Genomic DNA, 13,055 nt, shown 5'->3' with positions numbered 1-13,055 from the left:
GCCCTGGGAGGGGCTAGGGAGGCACCTTGCTATTTATGTTCTTCAGGGAAGCAGTCTGTTCTCCCAAGTTTGAGTTGGATAACCTCACACCTTAGGGGGTGGGGGGCGGGAGGGGAAGAATTGGGTCAGAATGGGGCGTTTGCAATGGCTTAGATTAAAAAAATAATAAATTAAAAAAAAAAAAATAACCTCACACCTTAGCACCAACTCCCAAGGACAGAGGAGGAGCAACTAGGAAGTATGTCAAGCTGCTGTGGGAGTAGGTTGGAGATAGGCTCCAAAATGGCCCCCACCCACCCTCCCCTCTGCTTGATTCTCTCAGGATCTTATTAAAATGCAGATTCCCATTTAAGGTCTGCAGTGGGGTGTGAGTGAGATTCTTCAAGATTCTAGCAAGTTTCCAGACTTGTCTGCAGACCACATTTTGATTCTGAATCTTCTCAGCCAGTCTGGGTGGACTCCAAGGCCAGATTCCCCATCTTCTGCTCCACAGGCATCCCCAACCCCAACCCAGAGAGCCTGGTACAGGCACGTGATTCAGTAGGTGGCTAACTGTTTCATCCCTTGACTCAGCCCTCAGCTATGCCAGGCACTTCAGCTCTCATGGTTGCTCTACTGTGGGTCCCTGCATGGGTCGAGGTGTGCAGGGCAATCCTTTTGCCCCTGTGCATACTGCATGTGGCTTGTTACAAATGGAGAGAGGGCACAGAGATGCACGTGTACAATATTAATGAAAGTATCTAAGAATTTTTCAGTAAGTAGCTAACTTCTATTAAGCACAATGACCCAGACACGGTACTAACAGCATTACACATAAGATCTTACTCAATTCTCATAACAAATTCAAAGGGCTGAGGAAATTGGGGCTCACAGAGGTTAAGTGACTTGATCAGAGCAACATGGCTGATAAGTGGCAGTCAGGACTGGTCTATCCGTGTGCCCACATGCCTGTCATTGTGCCCAGTTTAGTGCAAGTGGACTTGGGAACATGGCTGTGGGTGGCCATGGGCGGGGCCGGAGTAGAGCAGCAGCAAAGTTGAGCGGGCTGAGTAGAGTCGTGCGCAGAAAGCAGGTAGGGAGAAGGGAAGCGACACAAGCATGAATCAGGCCAGCCTGGGCTTGAGTCCTCACGCTGCCTGCCAAGCTTTCACTTCCTGCTCTGGGAAATGAGTATGAGGATAGTTACCTCATGAGCTGCTCTGTGATAAAGAAGTGTGATAACTGTACCAAGAGGCCCTCCCAGGGGCTGCTTAGCACATAGTAGGTGTAAGCTGGCCTTTGTGAGTGACTGTTTGGCCATCTGGGAAGTGGTTTATGACCTGGCTGATGGCAGCCAGCTCACTGGGTTAAGAGGAAGTATCCTACGAAGGGCCAGGGACAAGAAGGGGCAAGGTCAGTAAGATGGTGTTGGGGTCACAGCTGAGAGAGCATCCCAGGGAGAGAGACATCCAGACAGATCTCAGACCCTGGTCCTCTGGCCCTTGTCTTGGCAGAGACAGGAGAGGCTGCAAGCTGGCGACCGCTCTCTTATTCAGGAGAAACCTCTCAGGAAAGTAAACACCGTCTCCCTTGACTCAGCCTTCAGCTATGCCAGACACATCAGCTCTCATGGTCCTCTATAGGCTATGTCGACTGGGAGCCAAATCTCCTCTGGGCTAGTCCAGACATCACTTAGGCCCTGACTTTGTTTTGGTTTTTTAAGATTTATTTATTTATGCATATAAGAGCTGGGGGGTACAGGCCAGTGTGTGGGGAGTGAGAGGATTCACCGAAGACAGAGTGGAGAGAAGAACAGGCAGAGGGGAGCAGAACACTGCTGAGGGGAGCAGCAGGTGAGTCAGGAGAGGTCTGCTGCACCATGTAGGTCAACTCCCTGGCCAGGAATTGAACTTGTGTTACAGTGGCTACTGATAGCTTCATAGTGCCACGTCTTAACCTCTTACACCACCAGAGAGAGCCCAGGCCAGGACTTTGGAAATTCCTGGTGATTCACTTTTTCTTCCTCCATCTGGAACCCTAATCTTGCTCTGGAGCTAGGGTGTCCTTGACACTCTCCACATCTGGATAGCTATGAGAGTGGGCAACCAGGAGGCATCAGAAGGCAAACCTGGGCCTTCCTCATGGTGCAGGGGTTAAGACGCAACCTATGAAGCTATCTGCAGCCACTGAAAAAAGAGTTCGATCCCTGGCCAGGGAGCTACCCACATGATGCAGTAGATCTCTCCTGACTCCCCTGCTGCTCCCCTCAGCAGTGCATTTCAGCCTATTTGCCTTTTCTGTTCCCTGCTCTGTCTCTGAGGGATCCTCTCACCCCCCCACACCTCTGACCTGTACCTCAGTTCTAGTATGCATAAATAAATAAATCTTAAAAAACAAAAAAAAAGGCAAACCTCCTACCTGCCAACAGTGTGGTGCCAGTAACTTTGCTGCCTGAGTCCTACAGTAATAAGCTGATTTTGCAGGCCTCTAAAAATGTGAGAAGTTGCTTTGCGGGCATTAGTCTCTCCTGGGAGCCAAATTGGAGGGGACACTCAGATGGATTCCCTGAACCATCCAGAAGCAAGTGCCATGGATTGGGGCCCACGGCATACTGCTGATGAGAGCTGGCTGAAGGTAGGAGACCAGGTAACAGCACTGATGTGTCCAGATTGCTCACAGCATCCACCTTCTTATTTCTAAGTGAAGATCCTAAGGCCAAGAGAGGGCCATCACCAGGCCAGGTCATCAGGAGAAAAAGACACAGAGCCCACCCTAACCACCCACCCACATGAAAGCTGCTGAGCTTCAAGAGGAGTCTGTTGACTCTGACTCTGGCGCCTCCATGTGGCTCCAGGGGGAAAAGGCAGGGCTGGACAGAGGCTTGGGGAGCAGGCTTCCAGGGTTGGCTGATTCCAGGGTGAGGATGCCTTTTCCTGTGTAATAGGGGTGGCTGCAATGACATAGCCCCTGTCCTGACTAGTCATTCCAATCCAATTTTTACCTCCCCCCAGACTGGAAGCTTTCCAAGAAGTTTTCCAAGGGTGAGATCTAATCCATCACATCCTTGGGTGTGCTGGGAGGACACTTAGAGGATTTGAGGAAATGGCTTAAACTGATATGAATTCAGTATAAATGGAAGGAAACTGTGGAATGTGGACAGAGATTTATGCACAAAAATCTTCATCAAAGCATAGTCTGTTGCGTTGATGATTGTTCAAGTGGGTGATGGGTGCAGGGGTTCATTATACCATTCAACTCATTTTTGTTTGTGATTGAAATGTTTTGAAACAAAAGAATTAATAGAAAACATAAAAGTCCAACAATAGAAATATAAATAAATTATGAGGCAGCTGTGCAAAGGGATAATGTCTAGGGACATTAAAAATGCTTCCATAAAGGTTTTTTTCGTTTTTAATTATAACAGCCTTATTGGTATATGATTCAATAACATGCAATTTAACATGCAGTTGGTATATGATTCAATAACATGCAATTTAACTACTTAAAGTGTACAACTCAATGATTTTTAATATTTTTGCAAACTTCTCCATAATCAATTTTAGAACATTTTCACCCACCCACTCAGCCAAAACCCCACACTCATTAGCAGTCACTCCTCATTGAATCCCAAATCTCCCTCTACCCCCAACCCAACCCACAAATTTCCTTTCCGTCTCTATGGATTTGCTTGTTCTGGACATTTAACAAAAATGAAATCACATAATATGTGATCTTCTGTGTCTGTCATTTTCACTTAGTATAATATTTTCAAGGTTCATGCATGTTGTAGCTGAGTCTGTACTTCATTTCTTTTTATGGCTGAAAAATAATCCATTCTGCAGATATGCTACATTTTATTTATCCATTCATTAGTTGCTGCACATTTCAGCTGTTTCCGTTATTTGACTATTATGAATAATGTTGCTAAGAACATTCATGTAGACATTTTTATGTGGATATATGTTTTCATTTCTCTTTAGACTACACCAAGGAGTGAAATTACTGGGTCATATGATAACTCTATTTGAGGAAATGCTAAACTGTTTTCCAAAGAGGCTGCACCATTTTTCACTTCCACCAGCAGTGTACAGATTTTCCACATTCTTGCCACATTTGTTATCGGTTGTGTTTTTTATTCTAGCGTTCTTAGTGGGTGTGGCCTACAAAATTTTTAATGACCTGGGAAATGTTCTTAGCATAAGCTAGATTTTTAAAAAACAAACTTTAGAACTGTTAATGTAGTATGATCTCAGCTCTATAAAATACATGTGGCTAATGAAACCAGACTTAAAAATAATTTACCAAATGTTAATGTGGTTATCTAAAAGCAATTTGGGTTAATTTTTAAAAAGGGTTGTTTTTTTTTGTTATTTATGGATACAAGAACTGGGGTGTAGGCCAGAGGTGTTGGGGGTATGTGAGAGGATTCATCAGAGACAGAGTGGGGAGCAGGACCTACTGAGATACACTGCTGAGGGGAACAGAGGGCAGGACAGGAGAGGTCTTCTACACCATAGTGGGTTATCTCCCTGGCCGGGTATCGAACTGAGGCTGTAGTGGCTTGTGATAGCTTGATAGCGCTGTTTCTTTAACCCCTATGCCACCAGGGAGACCCCAATTTGGGTTAATTTTTATTCTTTCCTAGATTTTTGATAATATGAACATGCATTCATAGGAGAAAAAGTGATATTATAAAAGAAGGTAAACAATTGATGGCATAGGAAGAGCATGCCATTAAAATAAAACATTAAAAATATATTGTGGGCCTTGCTGGTGGCACAGGGGTTAGAAACAGAGCTATCAAGATGTCACCAGCCACTGCAGTATAAGTTAGTCCCTGACCAGCCAGGGAGGTGACCCACATGGCACAGCAGGCTTCTCCTGTCTTGCCTGCTGCTCCCTTTAGCAGTGTATTTCAATAGATCCATCTGTTCTGCTTGCCACTCTTTCTGGTGAATCCTCTCACCCCCTCCTCACCGCACCCCCACCCTTGCACCTCTGGCTTACATCCCAGTTCTTGTATGCATAAATAAATAAATCTTTTAAAAATGTATTGAATTAAGTTGATTAAGCACCAGGGTGCAGGACCAAGGTGGTCACTTAGAGGAGGGTGTTTGAGTAGGGGTGGGAGAGTCAGAAGAGTTAAGTCATCGATCCAGGGTGTGTTGGGAGTCTGGGAAGTCTCTATGGAAGAGGCAACCCTGCTGCTGGCTGAACTCTGAAGCAAGAGGCAAATTTAGAGTCATGCAGAGGAAGGGCAGGGTGCAGAGTCCAGATAACTCCCACACAAACCTGATCTCTGCGAGAACCCATTGGGGGTGGCAGACAGAAGCTCTAATGTCTCTGTGGGCAGAGACAGTGGCCTGAGAAAGTCTGGTTCTGCCTTAATTCGGAGTGGCATCTTGCCCTTTGTCCTGAGATGCATTTCCTTGTCTGTCAAATGATTGTGATAATCTCCTTTGAGCATTGTCATGCACATGAATGAGATAGGGGTATGAAGAGGCCTCTAAGCACAGGGCTGGCACAATAGACAAATGATTTGCCGCAAAGAAAGAGGGAGAAACAAGGTTGATTTGTAGCCTAGGGTGACGTGGGAGGTGTTTTGAAGTAGTGGGACCCTTACCTGCACCTTGAAGTTTAGGAATTTGGTACAGGAGCAGTGTGACATTCCAAGCAAAAGCAACTGGGATCCTGAGTTCCCAGGGAGGGCCAAGGAATAAAAGAGAGGCCAGACTCTGGGTAGGGTATTAAAGGAAGCCGCACCAAGTCCTTTCACAACAGAAATTCTCACAGTAAAGATACAAATAGTCTCCTAAGAGGGAGGCCTCCCAGCCACCTTATCTACTTGTATTGGCTCAAGGTCACAGCTCTGGTCTTCCCAGTCCAGGGCTCTTCTGTAGAAAGTGGCCCCAGGACTGCGGGCTGCAGTGAAAATAAGAGATTTGCATCTGAGCCCTGTATCGGGCAAGTGTTCCTCCCCTGGAGCCTTGGGGTTAGAATGTGGTGGTGGTGGTGGGGGGGCAGTTTTATTTTCTTCTTTATAGTGTTTTTTTCCAAATTCTCCACAATCATTAAGCTTGGTCTTTGTTACAACAGTAAATGGCCTGCACTGCTGTGATTGCTTTTTAAAGGATGTTTTCAAAACAGCTTGCCTGGACTTTGAAAATGTCAACATTACAAAACTGTGCAACTTATTGTCGAATTTTCTGGGGGTGAGGGGGAAGAGGGCTGTGTATTCAGGGAGATAAAACAGTTGTGGCAAAATGTTAGCTATTGATACACTGTAGGCAAAGGGGAAGTTGATACTACTCTTTCAACTTTTTCGTAGATTTGAAATTTTCAAAGAAGTTTTTTGGGGAACAGGCAAGCTATAAAACCAGACATACAATGTAAATCAAAAATTGGAAGGAGGGAACAGAAAATAAAGAAACATAATCTTTGTGATCATGAGTTTGTTGGCATGATTTTGATCTTAATGTATCTGTTAAGATTTGTCTTCTGACCCAATATGTGATCAGTCCTGGAGTATGATCCGTGTGTACTTGAGAAAAATGTGTACTCAGAGTTTATTGGGTTCAGTGTCCTCAGAGATATTCTGTGAGGGAAGGGGAAGAAAAGGAATCAAAACAGGCATCCCTGGTGGTGCAAGGGGTTGTCTCAGTGTTATAGGACAGGGAGAGGGTCCACCCTCCCTTGGGTGGGGCAGGGAACTTCCCCCTTTCCTGGGGACCACCCTGTTACATCAGCACTATGAAGCTAAAAGCAGCCACTGCAGCCTGAGTTCCATCTCAGCCAGGGCGCTGACCCACATGGCAGCAGACCTCTCCCGTCTCACCCGCTACTCCCCTCAGCAGTGTATTTCAGTAGATCTGCCTGTTCTGCTCCCCACTCTGTCGCTGATGAATCCTCTCATGACCACTCCCACCACTGCACCTCTGGCCTACACCCAGCTCTTATATGCATAAATAAATAAAATCTTTAAAAAAAAAATAGAAAAAAGAAAAAGAAAAGGGATAAAAACAGGGGAGAGAAGAGCACAAGAGACCATGGTGATGGCTCGCGGGTGAACTGGTGGTGGGAATTTTACTGGGAATTCACAATGATGTAAAGGATATATATTTTAAAAAATTGTAAAAAATAAAAATAAAATTATTTTGCATCAACAACAGAAAATGGAAATGCAAAAAAAACAAAACAAAACAAAAAAACAAAACCAAACACACAAAGTATTCAGTTTCCAGAAGTTTTAAAGTTTGAAGCAGAAGAATTTATTTATTTTTTTAAAGATTTATTTATTTGTTTGTTTGTTTGTTTATTTATTTATTTAAACTTCTTGGTCTGGGCCTCCCTGGTGACAAAGGGGTGAAAGTCTCAGCACTATCAAGCTAACACCAACCACTACAGCGCGAGTTCGATCCCCAGTCCAGCCTAGGAGCTAACCCATATGGCACAGCAGACCTCTCCTGCCTTGCCCACTGCTCCCCTCAGCAGTGTATTTCAGTCAGTCCACCTGTTCTGCTCCTGACTCTCTCTGGTGAATCCTCTCACCACCCCCACACCTCTGGCCTGTACCCCAGTTCTTGTATGCATAAATAAATAAATCTTAAAAAAAGATTGCGATTATAATTATATAGGAAGATGTTCTTAACATTAGGAGCTGCAGGGCCTCCCTGGTGACACAGGGCTTAGAACACAACCTATGAGGTTGTCTGCAGCCACTGCAGCACGAGTTCGATCCCTGGCCAGGGAGCTACCCACATGGCACAGCAGACCTCTGCTGTCTCACCCACTGTTCCCCTCAGCAGTGTATTTCAGTTAATATGCCTGTTCTGTTCCCCACTCTGTCTCTGGTGAATCCTCTCACCCCCTGTATTTCTGGCCTGTACCCCAGTTCTTGTATGCATAAATAAATAAATCTTTAAAAAAAAACATTAGGAGCTGCATTACCAGGTATTGGATGTCATTTAGTGTTATGGCGTCTAGGGAAAGCAGTTATGGAAATAAAGTGAATGAAGCAATTAATAATTATTGTCTGAGGATGCATATAGATTTTCTTTATACACTTTTTTTCTGCCCTCTTTGTATTTGAACATTGAAAAAAAAAAAACATAGAGAGAAATACAGCAAATCACCCTACTATCACAGACAGGGCCTTTGTGGGCTCTGAGAAGGTGGAGTCCAAGGCTAGAGGTGGGCAAACTGGACAAAGCCACGATTTGGAACCCTCGTGCTTCCTCTGCTGGAAGGCAGCATGTCCCAGAGGGCTGGGCACTGGAGGGAAATTTCTTTATTTGGCATCAACCCAAGTCTGCAAGGTGCTAATGAGTGGCTTTACATGCATTTTCTCATTCAATCCTCACCACATTCCCGTGAGGGAAGCATTATTTTTGTGCCCATTTATAGCTGAGGAACCTGAGACCAGAGTTAAGTGACTGCTTGGAGATCCTCTTTCTGGTCTAAGAGCTCTGCCCAGGTTCCCTGGAGGCCAGGAAACTCACAGGATTACATCCCCCAGGATAAGCCTGTGAGCAGCTTGACCCAGCTCCTGGCCTGGATAGAAGGGAAGGTTTCCAAGAATCAGGACCTCTCCTAGATAACCTGACCCAGAGCGGGTGTGACTGGAGTTGGAGGCATGGGGTCAAAGCAGGAGGTGGGCTTGGCATCAGGGAATAGAAGAGAAGCTGCGTATGTCTGTGTCATTGTGTAGGCCACAGGTGCCCAGGGCTGTGATCCTTCTGACCTCATATGTGACTTCCGGCTTCCTCTTCCTTCTCTTGTCACTATCAAGCTCACACACAAACTCTCCACCATGCCTTTGCACAGGCTGTTCCCTGAACCTGAAATGCCCTTCATTCACAAGACCAATTACTGTTATTCTCTAAGACCCAGTTCCAGGTGTCTGGCCCTAGGCTCCTACCTGCACCCCACTCCCTCTCCGTTAGATCAGAATATTCTCCTTAAGGGGCCCCCAGGACCTGGTCTAGAGGATAGTCCAGGAGAATTGTGATGGTGATAACTCTTCTCTGTGTGGTGCTTAGAGGTGCTCCTCTGGCCTGGACTTTCTGCTGAAGCAGCCCCCATCCCGAATGGTCGCTCCCAGAGGGCCTCTTCCTCTCATGTTTGGGGCTCCCTTCTTCATCATGGTGGAGACCCACCTCCCCCGTGGGATGCATGTTGCATGTATTGGGCCGCAGGTGGCGCTCTCAGCTCAGGCAAGGGAACTCCTGGTCTCAGAAACTGATTCTGCTGCAAACTGGCACAGAGATGGTCTGATGTGCTCAAGTCCTCAAATTCTCCAGTTTCTTATCCTCATGCCATCCAGTGCATCCATACCAGATTTAAAAGCTCAGGGTGTTAGGGTAGATGGACAGTGTCCCCTGCACACGCACGCAAGAAGACAGTAGTCTCACAAGTTCACACAGCTGAACAGCAGGGCCCAGATCTAAGAGGTATAGGGAGGGCAAGCAGTTGCTGAAGCACCAGTCACATCAGCCAGACTCTGCCACAATGTCCTAGATGATGGGACTGCCCCTTCCTTCTCTAAGCTTAAACACTATTGCCTCCTATTAGTAGTGAGAGCTGCAGAAATGTCCAGAGTTCTGGGTTCTGGCCTTGGATCTGGTCTGAGAGCACGTCTCTGGTATGTGTCCTCCCAACCCACCCACCAAGCCTGGGAGAGAAATGGGGGCTGAACCCGCCAAGAACTCTGAGCTGCTGGAGTCCAGCACCCCACTGGGCATGAGAGGACTGGGTGTGGGGCTGGTCTGCGCCTTGGCCAAGGACAGGCTGCCCAGGAGCTGCCAGACGGGAAACATTTTCCAGGAGCCGGAAAGGCTGGCGGAGCCCAGGGCCAGGCCCAACAACCACAATGGACCCTTGAGTGAAGGTTTAGCTTGGACCCATCCGAGAGCCTGGCCCCTGCTTTCTGATCCGCAGCCAGACCGAGCTTCTAAACAACCCGTCATAGGCCCAGAGACAGGAGTGTGACTTGGGGTCACAGTTATGCTCTAGAGCGGTGCCCACAGGATTGTCGTCAATGCCCGTGTTTCATCCATCAGTCTCCCTGGGATGCTCTTGTAAATGACTGCGCACAAAATGGGAAAGCCCATCTCCTCACTCAGCTGGGACCCTCAAGAGGGCAAGGGCAGGTTTTCTTCTCGATGCACCAAAGGGAGCTCAGGACAGACCAGAGCCAGCCTAGCTCAGGTTTGGTGAAGGGAATCCATGTGGGGACCTTGGCTCTAGTTCTCGCTGAACTCTTGTTTCCTCCTCTGCCAATAAGAGGAGGGAGGGAGAGCTGGTAACACTCATTTGAGGGAACCCAAATGCTGGTAGAGGGTCTTTAAAAGCCCCTGGCCCACCCTCTGCTTCAGGAAGGACTCTGTCCATGCCAGGAACACTCGCTCTCATTCTCATCTCCTCCTGCAGTCTCCCGATCACACTGCTCCAGGCTGAGCAGCCTCTGAGGCAGGCTTGAGCAGGCCCTTCTTGACTGTGGACAGTTTCCCTTGTCTGGGACCCCATGGTCTTGTATGCATCTCTCCTCAGAGCCAGGGTCCAGCCAACCTAATGCTCATGGTTATCTCAGCAGCTGTTGCTGGGACCCCTGCCATGACCAGGCTTCCCAGTCTTTTCCATGGGGTCCACCAAACTGTCTTAAGCCTAAAAGGAGACACTACATATGAAGGGCTATGTGTAAACTTTAAAGTATTGTACAACTATGAATTGCTAGTATTTACAAGATGGAAATTGCCAAAGAAATGCAAGATCTTGCTCTTGGATTAACATGTTTAAAGACTTGAGGTTTGAGGTGATAGGAACACGTGGGCTAATACCAGCACAAAGATAGATTTGATGTCTGGCTGCATTACTAGAGGCATAAAGTCTAGAATATGGAAGGTGACCAATCATCTCTTTAGAAATTTGTGCTATTTCTCAGGAATTGCTTCAGCATTAAAGCCCCTGACCAGGTAGTGCTAGACCCAGGGCAGAGCAGGTACAGAGAAACTGTCCTCCCAGATTAATAGGGGTTGGAGGACTACTGCCTTGGGGCCCAAAGGACACTCTGGGGATGTCACAGAAGACTGGTCTCAACTCAGAGTGAGAAAGACAGTCCTACAGCAGAAGGGGCTACTTCTACAGGTAGACAGTGAGGTGCATGAAAGCAAGGCTGGATCAGCCCAGTTGGGAAGTCTGTAGAGAGGATCCTCCCCTGGTGGGGTGGACCAAAAGCTTGGGAGGCTCCTCCAAGTTAGTGCTTTGAGAATCAAAATACAAAATCAGGGCACAGGGGTTAAGACGCAACCTATGAGGCAATTCGCAGCCACTGCAGCACAAGTTCGATTCACGGCCCACCAGGGAGAAACCCACATGGCGGCCCAGAACTCTCCTATCTCGCCTGCTGCTCCCCTCAGCAGTGTACTTCGGTCCGTCTGCCTGTTCTGTTCCCTGCTCTATCTCTGGTGAATCCTCCCACTGCCCACTATCACATCTCTGGCCTGTACCCCAATTCTTGTATAAAAATAAATAAATCTTTAAAAAAAAAATACAAAATCAGAGCCTCCCTGGTGGCCTAGAAGTTAAGTCTTAACGCTATTACCACCCACAGCCTGAGTTTGATCCCAGCTAACCCACATGGCATGGTAGACCTCTCCTGTGTCACCCGCTGCTCCCCTCAGCAGTGTATTTTAGTAGATCTGCCTGATTTGCTCCCCACTCTGTCTCTGGTGAATCTCCTCATCTCCCGCACCTCTGACTTACACCCTAGTTTTTGTACACAAATATTAAAAAAAAAATTAAAGTACAAAATCAATCTGAGATTCTAAAGCCAACAATGGTGCCTTGGTCTGAAGCCATCCATCAGCTGATTGCTTTATGTGACTTTGTTGCAGGGTTTGGATGAGTATACCTTTAAAAAAATCTGCCAGCAGGAGACTGAGTTCTGCTGTTCCAAGGTCACTTTTGTTGATCTTTGTCACTGGTACAACTGGGCAGCTGGGCAGTGCCTGGTGTTTGCCCTGGCTTCCCCTCCCCCCACTTCCTTGCATTGTCAGTGTTGGGTCCCAAATTCAACCTAAGCCCAGGCTTTGGAAGTGGACAGTTTCTGCACTGCCATCTGTCAGCTCTGTGGCCTTGGGTTAATCGCTTTGCCTCTGTTCTCTGATTTGTTAAACATGGACAAGAACAACTGCCTCCATGTTTTTTGTGGGGTTTGAAAGAATATGTGTCAATAGCCTGGTGCATGACAGTTGCTCAGTAAGTGTGAGCTCCTTTCTACCCACCCTTCCCTGTCTCGGGAGATATTGGTACAGTGAGAAGCCTTGGACCAGGCATCAGGAAAGCTGCGTCCATTGGGAGGGTTTGTTGCTCACTAGCTGCCTGACCTCAGGAAAGTCTGTGCCCCCCTCTGATACTCATTTCATTGTGTAAGGAATAAAGTAGGGGCACCAGGCTCTCTCTAGAGGCCTTCCTTTTCTCCAGTTCTATATAGAGCACTGCCTGCTGCCTATAAGATTTGACTTGCCAATGCAGGGGTGGGAAATGCTCTAATCCGGGAGGCAGGACTCTGTTTTGAGGCTGGACCCACCTCACAACACCCGTGATTTAGGACACTATCCTTCCACCTCCAGACCTCAAGCTTCCCTAAGTGTAATGAATAGGATGCCATAGGCTCTGGGCCACCTGATAGTCCAGGATCCAGTGATTCCCATGGAATCTCCTAGCAGGGAGACTAAGGCCCTGCTGCCTAGGTCCAGGCAGACCCCTGTCTGTGGGTTCCTGCCTGTGCCTGTTTTCCGCAGCCCGGTTGTCGTGCCCTGAGGTCGCTATGACAGAACCCTTCACGTCTCGGGCCTCCAAGGGCTTTCCTGTCACAGCTCATTTCAGACACTGCAGAACTACTGAGCCTCCTTCTCCCTCTTCTCAGGCCTCGGCCCCGCCTGCCTCCAAGTCTCTCCATGCTTTTTTCCCCTGAAATTCATGGGGTTTTTTCCTGTAGGAAATCATTTGATTCCTTCCTATTCACTCCATAAGAGCAGGAATGTACCCAAGTAACAGCCACAACTGCAAGCTCTGCA

The 13,055-nt window shown here is 47.3% G+C and overlaps 1 long non-coding RNA gene across 1 annotated transcript; it reads left to right on the top strand.

The window, feature by feature from the left end:
- Positions 1-1,353: 1,353 nt before the first annotated feature.
- LOC129144938 (uncharacterized) lies at positions 1,354-6,414 on the top strand. Its single transcript, XR_008549784.1, has 3 exons — positions 1,354-1,392; positions 2,463-2,613; positions 6,308-6,414. It is a non-coding gene; the product is annotated as an uncharacterized LOC129144938 (long non-coding RNA).
- The last annotated feature ends 6,641 nt before the right edge of the window (positions 6,415-13,055 follow it).

This window comes from Talpa occidentalis, unplaced genomic scaffold, assembly GCF_014898055.3.
Source record: "Talpa occidentalis isolate TD23 unplaced genomic scaffold, MPIMG_talOcc4v2.1 talOcc4.733, whole genome shotgun sequence".
Lineage (NCBI taxonomy): Eukaryota > Metazoa > Chordata > Mammalia > Eulipotyphla > Talpidae > Talpa > Talpa occidentalis.
Note: the sequence above shows the minus strand (reverse complement) of the source record. Positions and strands in the feature narration are given on the sequence as shown.